We start from the raw sequence: 21,886 nt of genomic DNA on the forward strand, positions 1-21,886 counted from the left end.
AATGTACCCAACTAAATGAATAATGGTTTTAGTGGTTCAAGATTTGAACTCAATATATTTGATGAGTTGTATAGATAATGTAACGATTAAGAATCTTATCAGAAGACGATTTATGGTGACCTAAGGAATTTTGGAGAAATAGTTAAGGGAATATAATCTATAGTACGATTAAGCCATATGAGATGGATTAATAAGATTAAGAAGATTGAAATTTCCTAAATGCAAAGTAAACATGAAATATGTAGAAATAATTAAAGCCATTAATTTTCCTGAACGCTGAGGATATGTACAGGAATGAGTATGGCGTGTTAATGATGTTGTAAACTACACAATAGTGTATGAGGATAGGATGAATGAATGAAAGTCGAGAAGTTTGATATGGAATGAAGTAATAAGATAGTGATTGGTATACCTAAATAAGAATAAAATGCGATCGAAATTGGTATGATTGAGATGGAGTTATGGTTCAAGCTTAATGATAGTAATAGAACCATGCTTAATGTCTCAATATAAGAGATCATAATTGTGAAGGTTATTGTTGATCTGATTTTAAAGGATAATAATAGACATAAGCGAAATACTTGAGTTGAATTGGAGGTAAATGAGGTGAACAAATCGAAATTCCCTATAAAGGGGAAGACATAAGAATTCGAGCATTATATGAGAAAACAATACCCCCACATTTTCTCTGAGTTCAGTACATCAAATTTTGAGGTCAAAATTTTATTTTAAGGGGGATAGTGTTGTCAAGCCCGATCTTATAAAATACTTTCCATGTCATTCATATGATTGACAATATGCTTGCATACTTGGAAAGCCCTGAAAGAAAACTCGTTAAAAGACGACAATGTACCAAATGGTACAATTAAGTTAATTTAAGTCTCGAACTAGATCAAATAGAGAATTTAAAATGAAATTAAGAATATTAAAGTCCCAGAATGGTTTAATATGGTGATTTGGAGTTCGAGGATCAATTTGAAGTCAAACTAGAATTTTTACTGTCCAGGGGCAAAATGGTCATTTGCCACCCAAGGACACAATGGGAATTTTTAGAAAAGAATTTTTTTAGCCCCATTTGACTTATTGGAGTATGATTTGAGTATTGGAGTATAATTTGAGGGTTTGGCAGTGAAAAAGTTTAATTCCAGTGATTTCTAGAGTGTAGGGGCAAAATCGTAATTTTGCCACTCGCGGACAAAATTTGAGATTTTGAGAGAATTTAGATCAAATTTGACAAATTGGAGAATGGTATGAGTATAAGGGATGAAAAATATGTCTATGGGCAATTTTTCAATTTTTGGGGCAAAAATGTAATTTTTGACTTTTACGGGGGTAAAAGTGTAAATTTCAAAAATTACTCCACCAAGGCTTTGGATAAGTCTGAGAATTTTACCTAAGCTATGGATATGTGGGACAAGTGTATGGTGAAAATTTGGAAACAAATGGATGGCTAGAATTTAAGGAATTAATAAAACATTAAAAAAATGAATAAAATAATATTATATTATTTTAGCCTTTAAAAAGGTAAAAATTCCGGAATTCTCATCTTCTTCAGCTGTCCAAACCAGGGGAGAAAAGGGAAAAAAAAAAACAAGAATCCTACCTGAAAAATTTGGAGAAAATCGAGAGAAATCAAGAAATCAAGCATTAAAAAGGTAAATTTCATTGATTTTCCTTGTGATTTTCACTACCCATGCATTTTTTTCTCATTTCCATGCAAAATTAGAAAGTGGGTATGGACACCCATGCTGGGCAAACCTCCATGGATGAGTTTTGAGCTTGATTTTTGGTTGATTTTAATTGAATTAAGTGATTTTAGTTAAGTTATATTGAAATATAGCAAAAATAAGCTAGAAATATAATTTTCTCCCATTGAAACCCATTATGCTGAATTTTCTAGGGGAATATTGGCTGCTGATCTTGATGGTTATTTGAGGAATTATGATGAATAATGATGAATTATGAGCCTAGAAAAATAATGGAAATTTTCGGAGCAAAAATACAAATTTTTACCCACTAGGGGTATTTTCGTAATTTGTTATCGAGACTGATAATTTGCACCACACTGAGGGACATTAAGTCAATTTGGGTGCAATTGAGGTGTAGAAACTGAAAAAAATTAATTTGGAGTTTAAACGGACGCGTATATCAATTTATCGGGTAAAAGACCAAAATAGGCTAACACCGCATTTAGGCAAAAATTTAGACATTTTTGCATTCCATATCAAGCATTAGTAGTCTAAATTAGTTTAATTTCAATTTACTACCAATGTGGTGAATTTCTCGATTTTTTACTGTGTCAAGGTGGTGAGTCCTTCGATAAAGGCAAAGGAATTGCACTCGAGGACCAATAGTCTGAGTATTTCGAAAATCCTCACTCTAGACACGGTGAGTAACCTTACCATCATTTTAATTATCTAAAGTATGTTTTTATTCGGTTTTGGTGAATTTTATGAAAATGAGTTCAAATGGTAAATTTTTATGTTTTGTAAACAAAATGAGTTTAAATGAAAATATTTTATAAATTGTCTTGAAACGAAATAACGATTTTGCAAATAGAGTAATTGGAGACCACTGATATGTTGTAAATTTAAAATTGAATTAATGGCTTATGTTATTGTATTGGTATGACTGGCTGGGCTATGTTTTTTATGAATTGTATGAATTGCTTTATTTTACCCTTGCAAGCTGGGTAGTAATATATTAGCCCTGTCATGCTGTCAAAATTTTATTGTATGGTGGGTTTGACCTGCTGCAGTGGGCTGGATTCTGTGGACTAGCCTATTAGAGGGGCACGGAATCCTGTTATATTTTTACCTCGGTTGGAGAGGCGAGTAGGGTAACTCCTGAGGTATAACTTTTAGAGTTCACTTCACGCCAAACCACCTCGTGAAGGGGAACTCGGCCAACGTCAAGGAATGGCTATGTTTTCAAAATAAAAACATGACTTTCTAATAGCCTTGGCGGACTCAGTTGGGATAGCCCTCGGCCAAGGTATCCCAAATAACTGAGTATGATAATAATTTTTGGCATGAGCCAAGCTTTTTAAGAAATTCATAAGCCATACTGATTACTTGCTTTAAATAAATTGATTTCATTTGGTTGAAATAAGTTGAAAGATGATAAATTACAGTTTGATGAAATGTTTTAATAGTCTCCTTTTACTCGACTTTAGATATTTTGAGTGATGTTTGTTTACTCACTGGGATTTTATAATCTCACCACCCTCATTTCCACCCATTTCAGGTTCAGAATAGATTGTAGATAACTGATATCGGCAAGGATTACAGTTGAACTTGCCACATCCAAAGACTGTAGGTTCATTTCTATTGATACTTTTGGTCATTCGTGGGCCCACGTGTCACTGTAAATTAAATTCTATACTTTGGTTATCTGTATTACGGTATGTAAGAATTTATTTTGCTTTTACGCTATAAAAATTATTTATGCAGTGTTCTTAAAATATCGTTTTATGTGAAAATTGAATATTTTATTGAATATTTTTATTTTATTATAACAGTCATAATTCCATTTTAAACGAATGTTTTAGACATCCAAAATTATTTTTGATTAAGAAATATGTGTTTTCCACTTACATACTATATTTTTAGATGATTTTTGAGATTTTTGGGATAAATGACAAAAATACCCCTGTGAGACGGAAATTATTATTTCATTTGTTTAAGTTGGAAACAGTTTAAAATCTTTTAAAATGTGGTATTTGGAAACAGCTACCCACAGGGGAAATGAGAAGCTGATATTAAAGCCTTGCGGGGTCTCGGTTGACATTCTGGGTAATGAATGTAAATTGAGACGTCGCGGCGGTTGTCATGGGCTCGATGGGAGTTCCGGGTCGTGACACCATCCTTCACCACAAATTCAATTTTTTCTTATATTTCTCATATAGTATCAGAGCCTTAAGTTCTTCAAGCATTTCATGTTTCCACTAAGGGTCTTTAATTGCATAAGTGGCACAAGTTGGTTCAATAGCTTGGGGAAAAGGATGTTTAGTAACCATGTTTATCTATTTAGGTTTAAAGATATTGTTTTGTGACCTAGTAACCATAAGATGAGTTCTTTGTGGAATAGGATTTGAAACATTGTCAATTGAGCTTGAAAATCAAGATTGAGATGAAGAAGATACCTTTGTTTATGGTGATGGTGAAAAAGGTTGAATGCATAAGTCTGCCATTCGTGGAGGAGCAATGTGAATTGGTGTTAATGATGAAGTCGGCACAAAATTTGTTGGCCAAACAAAATATGACATAGAAGTAAGAAAGTCAGAATTTGTTAAAGAAACAAGAGATATGGTAGACAAGTTCTTATCAATATGTTTGATATTAGAAAAAGGAAACTAAGACTCACCAAATAAAACATTTCTTGATTTAAATATCTTGTAAGTGATAAGATGTAGGCATAGGTAAGCACTTTTATGTTTGGAATACCTTATGAAGACCCAAGGTTTGGATTTTTGATCAAGTTATTGCTTGGCATATGGTTTAACCATGGCTAACAAAAACATCCAAACACTTCTAGTTTATGGTAATTTAGTTATTGGTTAAAAGGAGTTTCATAAGGACTTTTACCAGCTAAAATTGAATAAGGTAATTGCTTAAATAGGTAGATAGTAGCATCAAAGGCATAAGACCATTATTGAAGTGGCATGGAAACTTGATGAAGAAGGGTGAGGCAAGTTTTTACTATACTTCTATGTCTTTTTTCAACAATGGCATTGTTAAGCCCAGCTCTATAATATATTTGCCATGTCATTCATGTACTTGATAGCATATCTTCATACTTGGATGCCTCGGAGAATGGTTAAAAGTCGATATTGTACTTAGTGGTACAATTAAGTCGATTAAAACCTCAAACTAGTTTGAATAGAGATTTTAGAATGTATTTAAGAGTTATTGAACCTTAGAATGTTTTAATATGGTGATTCGGAGTTCGAGGATTAATTTGGAGTGAAATTAGGAATTTTCATAATGTAAGGGCAAAATTGGAATGTTGGATAAAATTTTTGATCAAGTTTGACTAATTGGAGCATGATTTGAACTTGAGAAATGAAAATTTTTATTTTCGACATTTTTCTGAACATAAAGGTAAAACAATCATTTTATGTGTCCACAAGGACGTAATTGAAATTTTTGGAATTTTACACCACCATAACACTTGTCAAGCCCATGAATTTCACCTATTATTATTTTATACTTTGGATAATTAAGAGATTACATGTGGTGGTGAGAAATGCTTAATTGTTAAGTTTTAACCATAGACCAATCACATGGTGACACATGTCAAGTTTTAATATTTTTATAATATCCTTTATAAACTCAACATAAACTCTCCCATTTCACTCTTCATGGCTGGACAAAACAAAAAACAAAGAGAAAAGAATAGAAACAAACCCTAGAGAGGAAAATTCAAGAGAAATTTGTTGAATTTCAAAGAACAAAACAATCAAAGGTAAGATTTTTCAATTTTAGCTTAAGATCTACTTTTCCCATGCTCTCTTTTTCATTATCTATGGATGAAACACAAGTTTCCATGAGGGAATACTTGCTGGCCGAACATAAAGAGAGAGGTTTTGATGATGGATTTTGCTAGATTTCATGATATCTTAGTGTTTTTAGTTGTTTGATGATGTTTGGCATGAAAAACAAGCAAGAAAATCACATGCCCTTCAACAACCCTCTTTGGCCAAATTTTATAGATGACATGTTGATGATGGATTGTGTTGTATTTCATGTTATTTAGCTCGTAATTGATGATTTATGGTATCAGATATCGAAAACGGCTATCGAAAAGTATAGTTCCTTTAGTAAACGACTTGAACAATAATGAGAAAATCATAGTAAATGGACTTGGATTTGATTCCTAATGATGTAGATGGATTTATTGGACTATGTGAACACTGATTAGCACGTTAGTTCCAAATCGGAATGAATTTCGGTTACAATGAATTAAGTCACAATCAAGTTCATTAAGGTACTTTGGTGTATTTGGAATATTCGAAGTGTAATGAATATATTTGAAGTTGAATCGGATGTTTTGGTTAATTCAACAGTGTATAGTTCGAGTTAAGTCGAATACAAATTCAGTCCGATCATAATTGAACCCACGTAGAACACCGTCTTTAAGTGATTATTCGAACAATTTTCATTCAATTCCATGCATTCATATAGAGCCTGAAATAGTTTTATAACAGTTTGGCACAAATATATTGAATTACGTATAGTGTATTATGTATAGGTGGTGAGCCCTTTGATAAGGGTAAAGATATCGTACCCGAGGACCAAGAATAAGAGTACTCCAAACTCCCGTTATTGTGAGTAATCAGATGTTCACCTTAACTATCTAAAATAGTTTATACTCGTTTATATAATTTTAAAGAATAATGAACTTAAACCGTAGATTTTTATGTTTTATAAGTTAAGTGATGGTTAAATGAATGAGGTTTATAAATTGTTTTGCAATTCAATGATGATTTTGGAAATTGAGTAAGTGGAGACTATATACTTATGTTATCTATATATATATATATATATATATATGGTTTGAATTGATGGCTTATGACAATGTGATGGCATGAATGGCTGGATTTATCGTTTGTAGATTATATAAACTGTTTTGTTTTATCTTGACAGGCTGGGTAATATTATATTAGCCATGTCATGCTGTCGAAATTTTTATTGATTTGGTGGGTTATTTGATTAGCTTATAGCAGTGGGTGGGTTTCCGTGGACCAGCCTATTAGAGGGACACGGTAAACCCCGTTATATTTTACCTTAGTATGAGAGGCGCAAAGGGTATCTCCTAAGGTAAGTTTAGAGTTCACTTCACGCCGAACCACCACGTGAGGATGAAACTCAGCCAACGCCAAGGAATGGCTATGTTTTAAAAGTAAAAAACATGCTTTATGGGTATATGTCGTTTTAACATCCTTGGCGGACTCGGTTGAATGCTCGGGCTAAGGTGTCACCGAGTACAAGTTTTGCCACAAGCCAAGTTTTTAAGAGAATCATAAGCCTTGTTGATTATTTTGATGAAATGTAATTATTTTATATGAATTGAAATGAGTTTTGAATGTTATGAATTACATTATTATGGGATGATTTAACTGTCTCCATTTACTCGGCTTTAGATATTGTAGATGAACTTTGCTTACTCATTGGGTTTATAAAAAAACTCACCCTTTTTTTTACCCATTTCAGGCTCAGGACAGTCTGTAGACAGCCGATTTTGTCGAGGGTTGCTTTTGGATTTGCATCCTTAGAAATCGAAGGTCTATAGTCTTGTATATTTTCAGTTATTTTGGGGGCCCACATGTCATTGTAGAATATTTTTGTATACCTGGTTTAGTGTACTATTATATATATGAATTTATTTTACTCTTACACTATAAAAATTGTTTATGCAATATTCTATAAATATTGTTTTATAAGAAAATGAAATATTTTATTTAATATTATTATTTAGTTTGATTAGCCATAATTTCATTTTAAATGGATGATTTAGATTACTAAAATTAATTTTAGATAAGAAATGTATATTTTTCAATCGTATGCTGTATATTCACCAAGTTTCAAAATTTTTGAGTAAAAATGATCAAAATGCCCCTGAATGGCAAAATTATTATTTTTTTGTTTTTGATTTAAAAATAATTTATATTCCCTTAAAACATGATATTTAGTAACTATTGCTCACATGGAAAATATAAAATTGATGCAAGAGCCTTGTGAGGTTTCGGTTGACATTCCGAGTAATGAATGTCTATCGAGATATTGCGACAGTTGTCACGGGGTTCAAAGGGAGTATCGGGTCATGACAGGCATTATGTTATGGTGTATATAAAGGGGTCTGGAGGTGTTGAATAGCAAAAGAACTAAAAGAAGACTTTAATGCTTCGTATTCTCCTCTACAATCTAAGTAAATAAAATGAACAGAAAAACAAAAATAGTTTTCTACCATTGATTTAAACTTAGAAAATAATAAATTGATATCAGATTTATGTTTCAAAGGAAAAATCCAAATGTATCTCGTAAAATGATTAACAAATGAAACATAATATCGAAAACCATTAATAAAGAAAACCTGTTAAGGTCCCTAAATATTAGTGAGAAGTATTTTAAGAGGTTTATTATCGACCAAACTAGACTTAGCAAAAGATAGTTTGTGGATCATATTACAATAGCAAGTGCTGCATAAGCTATTGAAAATAGAAGATGAACAAGGCAGAGAGAAGTTTTTGATCATGAATTGCAAAGTGTGGTTGGAAAGATGACCAAGCCTTTGAGGCCATTTAATAGAACTAGTTTTTGTGCCAATAAGTGCTAGAGCTTGTAGAGTGACAAGTGGCTTAGTTGTTTGAAAGTCATAAACACCATTGCTACTCTGGCCACTTGCAGATGGCTTCCTCATGTATGGATCCTTTATTTAAAAATGATATGGGAAAAATTCCATGGAAATGGAATTGGTAGCACAAAATTTTAAAAGAAAAAATAAGTTTCTACTTGCTGTAGGAACACAAAGGATATCTTGTAAAGAAAATGAAGAGGAGTGGGTGGTAAGAGATGTAAAACTAGTGTGTGTAATGGGTAAACTTGTGCCATCACTAATAAAAATTTTGTCAAGCTTTCCATATGGTGAGTTGAGTGTTCGATTCTATAAATTTGGAGTAACATGGTGGGAAGCTCTAGAATGAACAATCCAAGAAGAGTTCTGATTATTTATAGTGGCATGATGTGCCATTGGTTGAGTAGAAGGTTGTCGTGGCTTGATTCGAAAATAATTTTTTGCTATGTGGTCTAGCTTGTCAGAAAACTGGAATCTAACTTGTATAGTGGACTGATTGGTAGGAATTGTTTTCTTTGAAAATGATTATGGGCCATAATTGTTGCTTTGGTTGTTATAACTGGAGGATTTGCCAAGCTGCTTGGGTTTGTCAAATGTGGTAGAGAAGGCTTTGGTGGAAAGATGAGTAGATGGAGGAGTGTAATCCTAAATAGATTCAAATTTCTTTAAAAAATCTTCATATTCTTGCAGTTTTTGAAGGAGTTCTTCAAATGAGATATGAGTTTCTTTGGCCTTTACTACTATTGTTATTTCTTTGAATTCAATGCCAAAGCCATTCAAGGCATGAATCACAAGGTCTTCTTCACTAACAGAACAATTGATCAAGGTTAATTCATGGGTTATACTCCTTAAAATATGAAAACATTCACTTATAGATTTGGTTCTTTTAGGTTGGGTGAGCTTTTCTCTCAATTTCATCATTCTATATTTGGATTTGTTGGCAAAGAGTTGGCTGATTTTTTGCCAAGTATCAAATGAGGTTGATTTTTTGCCAAGTATCAAATGAGGTGCTACAAGTAGTAAAAAACGGAACAACTGATTTTGCAGAAAAGGAAATGATGGTATGAATTAGTAGTTTACCTTGTTGAATCCAATGATCATAGTCAAGATTTGAAATCAATTGAGGTCGGTTTGAATTTGGTTAGGTTATTAAAGTTAGAGAACAGGGCATGGAACCATCAATGTAGCCATATATGTTATAGCCATGAAGCGAAGAGTTGAATTAGGCACACCAAAATGTTGGCTCCATTAGTTTTTGATGATAATAAAACATTCCCATTTATTTGTGTCTAACACCTTACTTGAGTGTGCAGGAAATTAATATATGAAATTAATTTTTTAACTCTTCAAAGAGTATTTTTTATAGAAAAAAAAGGATAAAATAAACAAGATGTAACTGAATAACATGGAGGAAGCTTATTGGTGAAACGAGGAAGAATGTTGGTCGATTAAAGTTTCAAATTGAAGAAATGGCAGGCTGAAGAGTTTGAGAAACAAAATCAACGTAGTCGACCAAGACAGTCGACTAACTGCTCTTTGCCAAGATCTGTAAACCAGAAATAAAATCAACTTAGTTGACCAAGTCAGTCGACTAAGAGCTCTCTGTCTGCAATTTGAACCAGAGCACTACAAGACAGATTAACGGCTAGAACTCATCCTTAACTTTTTGCAACGGATATAAACTGTCAAACTACCATCAGAGGTGCATCTCTAAGTAGAAAAGGGTCTTCCAATAATGAGAAACAAGTTTTGAGAAGCCTTAAATGAGATTTGAGCTATAGAAAGTAAAAAAAACCAGAAAAGTTTCATTGTACTTGTCTGCACTTAAACGCCTATTCTTTGCAATTGTATTTAGCACTCAATCTTGTACCACTCAGATCAACCAGTAATCATAGGTACCTTCTTTTACTACTTCTCTTGTATTCTTAAAGTGAGGGAGTCACTCTAAGGGGTTGTTCAAGTTTGGGATAGCTTGATTGTTGTAGGTTGTGGTTGAGCCTTGGAAAACCACATTGGGTTTTAGTTGAGCCCGTGAAAATCTAGTGTAAAAGGTTGTGGCTGAGCTTGGTAAAAGCCATTGTAAAGCTTGGTGAAAGCTTGTGAATTTCACCGGTCCATAATAGATTTGTGGGAAAATCCTTGGTTGGATAATCAAGATAGTGGATGTAGGTCTTGGACCGAACTATTCTAAATTGTTGTGCATCTTATACTCTGTTTTTATTTTCTTAAGTTCTGAAAATTAGTTTCCAATATTGTTAAGAGCCAAATTGTGCTATTCACCCCCCCTTTAGCACATATTATAGGGACCAACAATTGGTATCAGAGCTAGTTCCCTGTTATTAAGGCTTAACATCCTTTGGGAGGATCCAAATGGCTCAACAAAAATTAATAGTGGCTGAGAGACAATCAACAAACAGACCACCTCTGTTTGATGGCTCTAATTACCCTTATTGGAGCACTAGAATGTCAATTTATATTAGGGCTATAGATTATGAAATGTGGGACGTCATAACTGATGGACCCTTTATGCCCTTAACTGTGAATGTAGTGACAAATGAGTTGATGCCCAAGCCAAGGTATGAATGGACTGAGGCTGAAACTAAGAAAGTTCAAATAAATTTTAAAGCCATATCTACACATTACATTGTGCCTTAACCCCCACTGAATTTAACAAAATCTCAAGCTGTACAACAACTAAACAAGTGTGGGAGAAACTTAGAATAATCCATGAAGGGACTTCTCAAGTCAAGGAGTCCAAAATTACTCTCTTAACACATAGTTATGAAATGTTCAAAATGGAGCCTGACGAAGACATCACTAGCATGTTTGATATGTTTACAAACATCACAAATAAATTAAGTCAGCTAGACAAGCCTATCCTTGAACATGAATTAGTTAAGAGACTGCTTAAAAGCCTACCAAAATCTTGGAAGCCAAAAATGACTGCCATTAGAGAGGCTAAAGATCTGAACATCATCACACTTGATGAGATTTGTGATTCTCTTCTTACTCATGAGTTGGAGCTTAAGGAAGAAGACTGAAGGGAAGCAAAGCAAAAGAAAAAGAGTATTGCACTCAAAGCCAACATCCTAAAGAAGAGCTAGAAGAGCTTTCCTGTGATGATGATGAAGAATTAACTCTAGTTGCAAGAAAATTCAAAAAGCTAATAAGCAGAAGAAATCGAAGGCTAACTAGAAGAGGTTTCAGGAAAGAACAAGGTGCCACGTGGAACAAACAAAATTGACTCCAACAAAAAAGAGGAGCTCATCTACTACGAGTGCAAGAAACCTGGTCACTTCAAGTCTGAATGTCCATTGCTGAAAGATGAAACTCTCAAGAAAAATAAGAAATCCAAGAAAGCAATGGTGGTTGCTGCATGGTCGGATAGTGATACTTCAAGCTCTGAAACTGATGATGAAAAATCTGAAGAAAGAGCAAATATCAGAGGTATCCACATCCCCTTGCATTAATTCTTATGATGATTTACAAGATGAGTATGAGTGCCTGTATGATGAATTTGAAAAACTTTTTTCAAAATACAAATCATTAAAGAAAAAGGCTGCATTACTTGAAAATGATTTGGAACAAATCAAACAAGAATTCACTTCTGTTTTTGAGCAAATAAATATTTTGGAAATTGAGTTAGAATACTCAAAAACAGACTTTGAGGTTTTAAAACAAGAACTGGAAAACAAGTCTGAAGCTTTGCAAATAACTCTTGTTGAAAATGCAACTCTAAAATGTTTGAAAAATGAATCTTCAAAAAGAGATGCATACCACAATAAAAATTCAGCTAAAGCATTACCTAAATGTTATAATTGTGGTAAACATGGTCATTTATCATATAACTATTTTAAGAAATGAAAAGTGCAGAAAGTTAAGAAAATCTGGGTTCCTAAGGGATCCTTTGTTGCAACTAACACTCAAGAACCCATCAAAGTATGGGTACATATAAAGAAAAACTGAAATTATGTTTTGTAGGTTGAGCTGGACTTAAAGGAGACATGTCCAAGAGCTCAACTCAAGAAGAAACAGCCTTGGTACTTGGACAGTGGCTGTTCATGGCACATGGCAAGACATGAAATGCTATTTGCTCAACTGGATAAGAGAAAGGGAGGAACCGTATCCTTTGGAGATGATTCAAAAGGAAAAATCCATGGTATAGGTACGGTTGTTAAGAATTACCAAACTCAAATTAGTCACGTGTTGTTGATTAAAGGCTTAAAGCATAATTTACTAAGTATTAGTTAATTATGTGATAAAGGATTTAGAGTGTGCTTTGATTCAACAAAGTGTGAAGTGATAGATATGAGTACAAATAAAATCTTATTTATAGGAAATAGATTGAAGAATATGTATGTAATTTTTCTTGAAGATCTTGAAGTAAATAGTGAAGTATGTCTCGTTGCAAATGTTGAAAATGATAATTGGCTATGGCATAGGAGATTAAGACATGTGAGCATGCATACTATGTCAAAATTAATTAAGAAAAATCTTGTTGCTGGACTGCTTGAGTTAAAAATTGAAAATGAGAGGATATGTGATGCTTGCCAACTAGGAAAACAAGTTAGGATATCCTTCAAGTCTAAGAAGATTGTGTCAACATCTAGACCTCTTAAATTGCTTCATATTGATCTATTTGGTCCAATAAGCACAACTAGCTTAGGAGGAAAATCTTATGGCTTTGTAATAGTTGATGACTATTCTAGATATACTTGGGTGTATTTTCTTGCTCATAAGAATGATGCTCTTTAAGCATTCTTAAGTCATTGTAAGAAAGTAAAAAATGAAAAAGGACTAGCCATAGTTAGCATAAGGAGTGATCATGGAGGAGAATTTGAAAATAGTGAGTTTGAAAAATTTTGCAATGAAAAGGGGTTGGATCACAATTTTTCTACGCCTAGAACACCCCAGCAAAATGGACTTGTAGAGAGGAAAAACTGAACCTTGAAGGAAATGGCTAGGACCATGCCATGTGAGAACAACCTACCTAAATATCTTTGGGTTAAGGCAGTAAATACAGTAGCTTATATTCTTAATAGAGTCTCAATAAGACCCTTGATTTCAAAGACTTCATATGAACTTTATAAAGGTAGGAAACCAAATATTTCTCACCTTAGGAGTTTTGGCTGTAAATGCTTTATATTGAACAATGAAAAATAGCCCCTAAGGAAGTTTGATGTAAAGAGTGATGAAGCAATATTTTTAGGATATGCTTTAAACTCAAAGACCTATAGAGTTTTTAACAAAAGGACCTTAACCGTTGAAGAATCAATTCATGTAGTTTTTGATGAGTCAAATGCATTACAAAAAGAAGTTGATGATGATGATGATGATGATGATGATGTAGAAGTCTTAAAAAAACAAATGGAGGAAATGAGCTTAGAAAACAACAAAAATAATGAAGAAAGCTCACCTAGAAGAGAAAATGAAACTCCACTTCTAGAAAATCTTCAAAGAGTAGAAAATCAACATGATGATCTACCAAAGAGTTGGAGATTTGTAAGAGATCACCCACAAGACCAAATAATAGGTGACATTTCACAAGGAGTTAAAACTAGGAAAGCAACTAGAGAAACTTGTGAGTTTTAAGCTTTTATATCTCAAATTGAACCAAAAAACTTTGAAGAAGCTGAAAAAGAGGAAAATTGGATAATGGCCATGCAAGAAGAACTTGATCAATTCACAAAGAGTCATGTATGGTCATTGGTACTTAGACCTTCAAATCACTCTATTGTTGGTACAAAATGGGTATTTAGAAATAAGGTAGATGAGCACGAAAATGTGGTTAGAAATAAAGCTAGGGTGGTAGCAAAAGGATACAACCAAGTAGAAGGAATAGATTATGATGAAACTTTTGCTCCGGTTGCTAAGATTGAAGCCATAAGGTTGTTGCTAGCTTTTGTATGTTTCATGAATTTTAAATTGTTCCAAATGGATGTAAAAAGTGCATTCTTAGATGGATTAATTCAAGAGGAAGTATATGTAGAACAACCACCTGGTTTTGAAGACTTTGAAAAATCTAATCATGTTTTCAAACTTCATAAAGCCTTGTATGGATTGAAACAAGCTCTTAGAGCTTGGTATGAAAGGCTTTCAAAATTTTTAGTTGAAAAAGGGTATGATAGAGGCAGCATCGATACTACATTGTTCATTAAGAGATATCTAAATGATTTAATTGTTGTGCAAATATATGTGGATGATATTATATTTGGTGCAACTAATGAAGCTTTATGCAAGAACTTTGCAAAGGAAATGCATGGTGAATTTGAGATGAGCATGATGGGAGAGTTAAAGTACTTTCTTCGTCTTCAAATCAAACAAAGTGAGGAAGGAATCTTCATCAACCAAGAAAGATATACCCATGATATGCTCAAGAAATTTGATATGTTAAAGCTGAAATCAATTTCCACACCAATGAGTCCATCCACCAAACTCGACTTAGATGAAAAAGGTAAGGATGTAGATCAAAAGCTCTATAGAGGTATGATCGGCTCTCTTTTCTAACGGATATAGAGTTAATAAAACATTCCCATTTATTTGTGTCTAACACCTTACTTGAATATGCAGGAAATTAATATATGAAATTAATTTATTAACTCTCGAAATAGTATTTTTGTTAGAAAAAGAGGGATAAAATCAATAAGATGTAACTGAATAACATGGAGGACGCTTATTGGTGAAACAAGGAAAAATGTTGGTTGATCAAAGTTTCAAATTGAAGAAATGACGGGCTGAAGAGTTTGAGAAATAGAATCAACTTAGTCGACCAAGGCAGTCGACTAACTGCTCTCTGTCAAGATTTGCAAACCAGAAACAGAATCAACTTAGTCGACCAAGTCAATCGACTAAGAGCTCTTTGTCTGCAATTTGAACCAGAGTACTACAAGATAGATTAACGGTTAGAACTCATCCTTAACTATTTCTAATGGATATAAACTGCCAAACTGCCATCAGAGGTGCATCTCCAAGTATAAAAGGGTCTTCCAACAATGAGAAACAAATTTTGAGAAGCCTTGAATGAGATTTGAGCTATAGAAAGTAGAAAAAATCAGAAAAGCTTCACTGCAGTTGTCTGCACTTAAACACCTACTCCTTGCAATTGTATTTAGCACTTAATCTTGTACCACTCAGATCAACCTATGATCATAAGTACCTTTTTTTACTACTTCTTTTGTATTCTTAGAATGAGGGAGTCACTCTAAGGGGTTGTTCAAGCTTGAGATAGCTTGATTGTTGTAGGTTATGGTTGAGCCTTGGAAAATCACATTGAATTTTAGTTGAGCCCGTGAAAAACTAGTGTAAAAGGTTGTGGCTGAACCTGGTAAAAGCTATTGTAAAGCTTGGTGAAAGCTTGTGAATTTCACCGATCTATAGTGAATTTGTGGGAAAATCCTTGGTTGGATAATCAAGGTAGTGAATGTAGGTCTTGGACCGAACCACTCTAAATTGTTGTGCATCTTATACTCTGTTTTTATTCTCTTAAGTTCTTAAAATTAGTTTCCAATATTGTTCAGAGCCAAATTGTGTTATTCACCCCCCTCTAGCACATATTATAAGGACCAACACAAAAAAGGAAGTTGGAAGTGGTAAGTTTAATAGGAAGTTGAGTTGCTGTATGTATGGTTATCAATGGTGACAGTTGCTTATTTGACACAGTTGAGTTTAGATTTAAGCAGGGATTGGAACTAATGATATGTAAAAAGGAGGATGTTTAAAAAGAGAATGATCCATGGTAAGTTTGAAGAGAGAAGGGATTATGAAAAGATAAAAACACTTGACTCGTTAGAGCAAATAAGGCTCTGATAGTGTATGAGAAATATGGTATTATGCAAATGGTACTTAAGAACTTGTTCCTCCCCTTGTCAACATACCTATGATAGGATACAAATGGATCTTCAAAATTAAAAGACATCCCAATGGCTCAATTTCCATATATAAAGCCATATTAATGGCTAAAGGTTATAAGCAAAGGCCTGAACTTGATTACACAGAAACCTTCAGCCTAGTTGTCAAACCAGTCACATTTAATTTGGTATTATGCTTGGCAATATCCAAACAATGGCCCTTCTATCAACTAAATCCTCAATAGAAGTTGAATATCGAGGCATTGCAATTTTAGTCATAAAAACAATTTGGATTCAATATTTGCTCTCTGAATTCCAATGCAAACTTACGACATTTCCAACTATCCTCTGTGATAACTTAAATGTAACATATACTTGTGTAAGTCCAATATTCCATACTAAAATAAGCATCTTGCATTCAATTATTTTTTTGTCAGAGAAAAAGTTAGCCAAAGACAACTTCAAGTAAGACATGTCTCAACTACACAACAATTGGTCAATGCCTTCACCAAACCATTGTCCAAGTCCATATTTCATTACCTTTTATCCAAGATTGGTGTTTCCAATGGAACCACCATCTTGCGGCAACATATTAAATAGAATAGAGTACTACAAGATCACATTGATAAGGATAACTTGAAGTCACACAATCAACCAAGGATGAAAAATTGAATTAATCTTCATAGTCATCAAAATCAACCAAGGATAAGTAGTTGAACCAATCTTCATAATCGTAACATTTAGAATTCAATCGAGGATAACTCTTGCATACTTATCATGTACTTTGATGTAATCTTTATCTAACCTATATTGTGATTTTGATGTAATCTTATATTAGTTATTTCTTCTTATTTAAGAGGCTTCCTATGTACTATAAATTCATAGTGAATGCAAAGCTATAAAACCATCCTTCATCACAAATTCAATTCTCTCTTATATTTCTCATAATAGTGATAAGACTGCAATGTGTGCAATGAGTCTTTCCACCCAAAATATATAAAAAAATGAATCTAAAAAAGTTATCTAGAATGACAATAGTAATGGCATATGAACAAAAAACCCCCACTAACCTTGCGATTGGCTTAGAAAACGTACAATCTAATTAATCTGTTTTATTGAATGAAGTCCATGAGTTTAACATGCCTTGCAAGGAAATTGTAAAGTGTTACAATTATGAGATCCCTATGCATCAAAGCATAATCTCTAAATTGTCTTTAGTTGATGTATCATTAAGATTGTGCTATAAGGTGTTATCTCAATAAGTAAGTCACAAGATTGTCCAAGAGGGGAGTGAATTGGACTTTAAAAGTTCTCTAAGAGATTTAAAAACCTTGAGATGATAAGAGTGGTTTTGTCAAAAAAATTGCTTCAAGTATGGTTTTTAACAAATAGGATGCAAAGGCAATTTAATAAACCACTTGAGAAGTATGTGATTTAGAATAAGTATTTTTCAACTCAAAATGCAGAATTTAAGATAAGATGAAAATATTTTTGAACGACCTAAGAAAATATTTTCAAATGTAATCCAACTAATTTTTTATAACTTTGTTATATAAAGTTATTTTGAGCACATATTAGGGGTTTTAGTAGCTAGACCTTTGAGTTTTCAGATTCGGATGCTAGCATTTTAGGTATTTTTCTAATGTAAGTTAGATTACATGATGAATAGTTAAATTAAGTTGTTTTAGTTTAATTTTATTTTGTTTTGTTTTAATTTACTTTATGAATAGTTAATGTCAATTTCTCTCATGGTTTTGTGCAAGATATGTGATGCGCAAGGTGAAATTAAGTTATGATAGCATAAGTATGGTGAATGTGTCACTCATATATGTTATAGTAATTTAAAGATAACTTGAGCTGTAGGAGTCCAATTGATGTGATGTTTTATTCATTGGAAAGCTAAGAGAATGGACTACAACTTTCATGTTTACCATATTGCCCAGTTTGGACTAGATCAAGGTGAAAATCACGTCCAAATTTGATAGATAGATGTAAGTTTGCACACAAGGCAACATGGCGACTGAGGCTGTGGCTTTAAGTTACCCATGGCTGTGACGTTGAAAAAACTATTGACATAGTGCTGGGAAGATCACAGCCATGGTGCTGAGCTGGAGGGTTTCACCATACATTTGGCTGAGAGCAGATCATCGTGATGCCAGAAAATGAGTGTTGTGACACTACCAAGTCTTGTCACGATGCCGTAATGCCAAGAAGTAAAAGCTGTGGTGCCACCTCAGTTTCCAAAATTAAAACTCTGTTGAAAAATTAGAATGTAGCACACCTTTCAAATATTTAAAAGGCTTTTTTTATAGCATTCAGGGACAGAGATGGCAACAGCTTTTCTGGAGAATTAGAGCTAAGAATCAAGCAAGAATTCGAGAGCAATTGAGAGAGATTTGAGATCAGCTAGGCTTCAACATTAGTTTATTACTCTACTTTTGTGTTATTTTTATTTTCTTGTTTTGAATTCATGGCTAAATTTCTTTCAATAGTGTTTTATTTAGATATTATGACCTAATTTGCTTTTCTAGGATTATGGTGGATTTCAACACGTAGTTTGAATACTTGTTTTCTGTTATTTATCATGAATGGGTATCATTTTACTTATTCAAATATGTTCTTTATGCCTTTAATTGCCTGATTAATAATTAATTGATCTGTAAATCTAATTGAAACTCGACAGAGAGATTTTAAAGTTAACTAAGATTTGAATAGTGTATGTTAACGTCACTTAGGTGATCTGATTCGATATTCGAGTAGACATACGCTAATTGCCATACATAGCCAAATTAGAACACTTGCTTAATGAACTTAATGTAATTGATTCCTATAGACATATAGTGAACTAATTAAGTTAGGTATTTGTACAAGTATCTTGACAGAGACTTGTCCATAGCTTTGGATTCCAAGTTAGTAAAACCACCCGGGAAAGATAAATAACAAGTAAAGCTAGTATCAGATAAAGTATTGATTGAACCCATGATCCTAGGTTTTTAATCTACTCATTTTCTCAATATATTTAATTTCTGTTGGTTAATTTAGTATTTCTTTTAAATGTTGTTTTTGATTAGTTTAGTAATTTTCAGATTGCTTTAATAAGATTAATTTGTTATATAATTTTAGTACTTAGTGAAACTTTAGAAACAAATCCTTGTGGGAATGATAATATGGACTTACTATCTATATTACTTGTTTGATACGTATTCTTACGTGTACAAAATTAACAGTAAGTTTTTGGCATCATTGCTAAGGATTTTGTTTTCTTTATTATTTTCTAATACTAAAATTTTACAAATTAGTCTTAATTTAAGTTTTATTTCTTTGTTTTGCAAGTGTGTTCAGTCATTTCATGAGAATAACAACCAGCTTGGAGACTATTCCGTGCAATCTAGAAATTGAGAGAACATTCCATAGACTTCGACGAGAAAATCAACAAGGTGTTGCTCCCTTGACCACAATGGCTGATCAACAGGATGAACAACAAATCCAAGAGCGTGTAGTAGCTGAAAATTGTTGCTTAAGGGATTATGCTATTCCTTTGGTACAAAGAGTTCCATCGGGCATTCGAAGGCCAACTATTCAAGCAAATAATTTTAAGATCTAGTTGACTATCATCACCATGATTCAAACCTCAATCTAGTTTGGGGGCCTTCCAAATGATGATCCAAATGGCCATATATCAAACTTCTAGGAGATTTGTGATACTTTTAAATACAATGGTGTCACAGACGATGCAATTCATTTGAGGCCTTTTCTATTCTCATTGAGGGACAAAGCTAAAGCATGGTTGAGTGCATTCCCTACTAGCTTAATAACAACATGAGATGATCTTCCTCAAAAGTTCCTTGCCAAATTCTTTCTTCTAGCTAAGACAGCGAAAATGAGGAATGATATTACATCATTCATTCAGCAAAATTCTGAATCGTTGTATGAAGCTTGTTAAAGATACAAAGAATTACTTTGGCGTTGTCTTCACCATGGTCTTCCAAAGTGGCTTTAGTTGCAAACTTTCTACAATGGTTTGAGTGGATGTTCGAACCACCATTGATGCTGCTGCAAGAGGAGCTTTAATGGCTATTTCGATTGATGGGGCATACAATTTGTTGGAAGAGATGGCTACAAAAAACTACCAGTGAAAGTAGAGTGATTAAATGTCATGACCCGGAACCTCTCTCAGGCCCATGACAATCGCCGCGACGTCCCGATTGACACTCATTATCCGGAATGCAAACCGGAACCCCGCAAGGCTTACATATCAGTTTGTTTCCTTTCCTGTGAGCAATCGTTGTTAAATATCGAGTTTTTAGAGAATATACACTATTTTAGATCAAAAACAATCAAAATAAAATTTTCGCCACACAGTGGTATTTTGGTTATTTTTTTTTCTCAAAAATTTTGAAACTGGCTAAAACGTAATATACAAGTACAAAATACATAATTCATATTCAAAATGAGTTTAAAAGTCTAAAATCTTCATTTAAAACGAAATTACGGTTATTTGAATATAATAAGAAAATAAAAGAAATATTAAGGGAAATATTCTATTTTCTTATAAAACAATATTTATAGACTTATACGTGAATAATTTTTATAGCGTAAAAGCTAAATAAATTTATACATACTGAAATACAGTAAGCCAAAATATTTAATTTAATTTACAATAACAAGAGGGCCCCCGAATAAACAAAAGTAAAGAGGATTGTGAACCTACGGTTAGAAAAATGCAGATCCAATGGTAGTCCTCGATGATATCAGCTATCTACAGTCTATACTGAACTTGAAATGGGTGGAAAGGAGGGTGGTGAGGTTATAAAATCCCAATGAGTAAACAGACATTATCATAAATATCTAAAGGCGAGTAAAATGGAGGCAAGTTTAAAAAACAAATTTCAACCCATTTCATAATGTTTTCAATTTATTTCTTAAACCATAAAATATTTGTAATTTACCAAAACAATTGTTAAGGCTTATGTCTTTTATTAGAACAAGGCTCAAGTCAAAACTAATCCTCGGGGATATCTTGGTTGAGGCATCTAACCGAGTCTGCCAAGGGTGTTAAAATATTCACACGTGAAACAAATTTTTATTTTTAAAATAAGCCGTCCCTTGGCGTTGGCTGAGTTACACATTCACGTGGGGGTTAGACGTGAAGTGAGCTCTAATAGTACCCCGGGAGTTACCCTCCTCGCCTCTACAACCGGAGTAACTATATAACTGGGTTTACCGTGCCCCTCTAATAGGCAGTCCACGAGAACCCATCACTGCAGTGACTAACCCACCAATTTTAATAAATTTTCGACAGTATAACGTGACTTTTACTTTTTTATCCAGCCTGCACAATAAAAACAACTTACATAAATTTCCCAATGCACTCACAAAATATAGCCACATATACTCATTTCTCATAAGCCATTCCTAGGAAAATATATATTTTTCAAGTCAATTTGCAGCCTCCAATTACTCAATTTCATAATCAATACAATATATTTTTATTTGTCACATTTATTCCTAAAATATCAAAAATCCCGTTTTAATCTCGTTCTCATTTCATAAAATACATAAAGGGAATTTAAAAATAAACTCTAGATAATTTACAATAATAATAAGTTTACTCACCGTTTGTACAAACTAAAAGCTTTCTAAGCGCCCCAATCACTACTCGTCGGGTATGACTTCTTTGCCTT

General features: G+C 33.3%; 1 non-coding gene across 1 annotated transcript; it reads right to left on the reverse strand.

Moving 5' to 3' along the window:
• Positions 1–20,079: 20,079 nt before the first annotated feature.
• LOC148762394 (small nucleolar RNA R71) lies at positions 20,080–20,186 on the reverse strand. Its single transcript, XR_016026807.1, has one exon. It is a non-coding gene; the product is annotated as a small nucleolar RNA R71 (small nucleolar RNA).
• Between the last annotated feature and the right edge of the window lie 1,700 nt (positions 20,187–21,886).

The sequence above is a fragment of the Theobroma cacao genome, chromosome 5 (genome assembly GCF_053813885.1).
Source record: "Theobroma cacao isolate CCN51 chromosome 5, ASM5381388v1, whole genome shotgun sequence".
Classification (NCBI taxonomy): domain Eukaryota; kingdom Viridiplantae; phylum Streptophyta; class Magnoliopsida; order Malvales; family Malvaceae; genus Theobroma; species Theobroma cacao.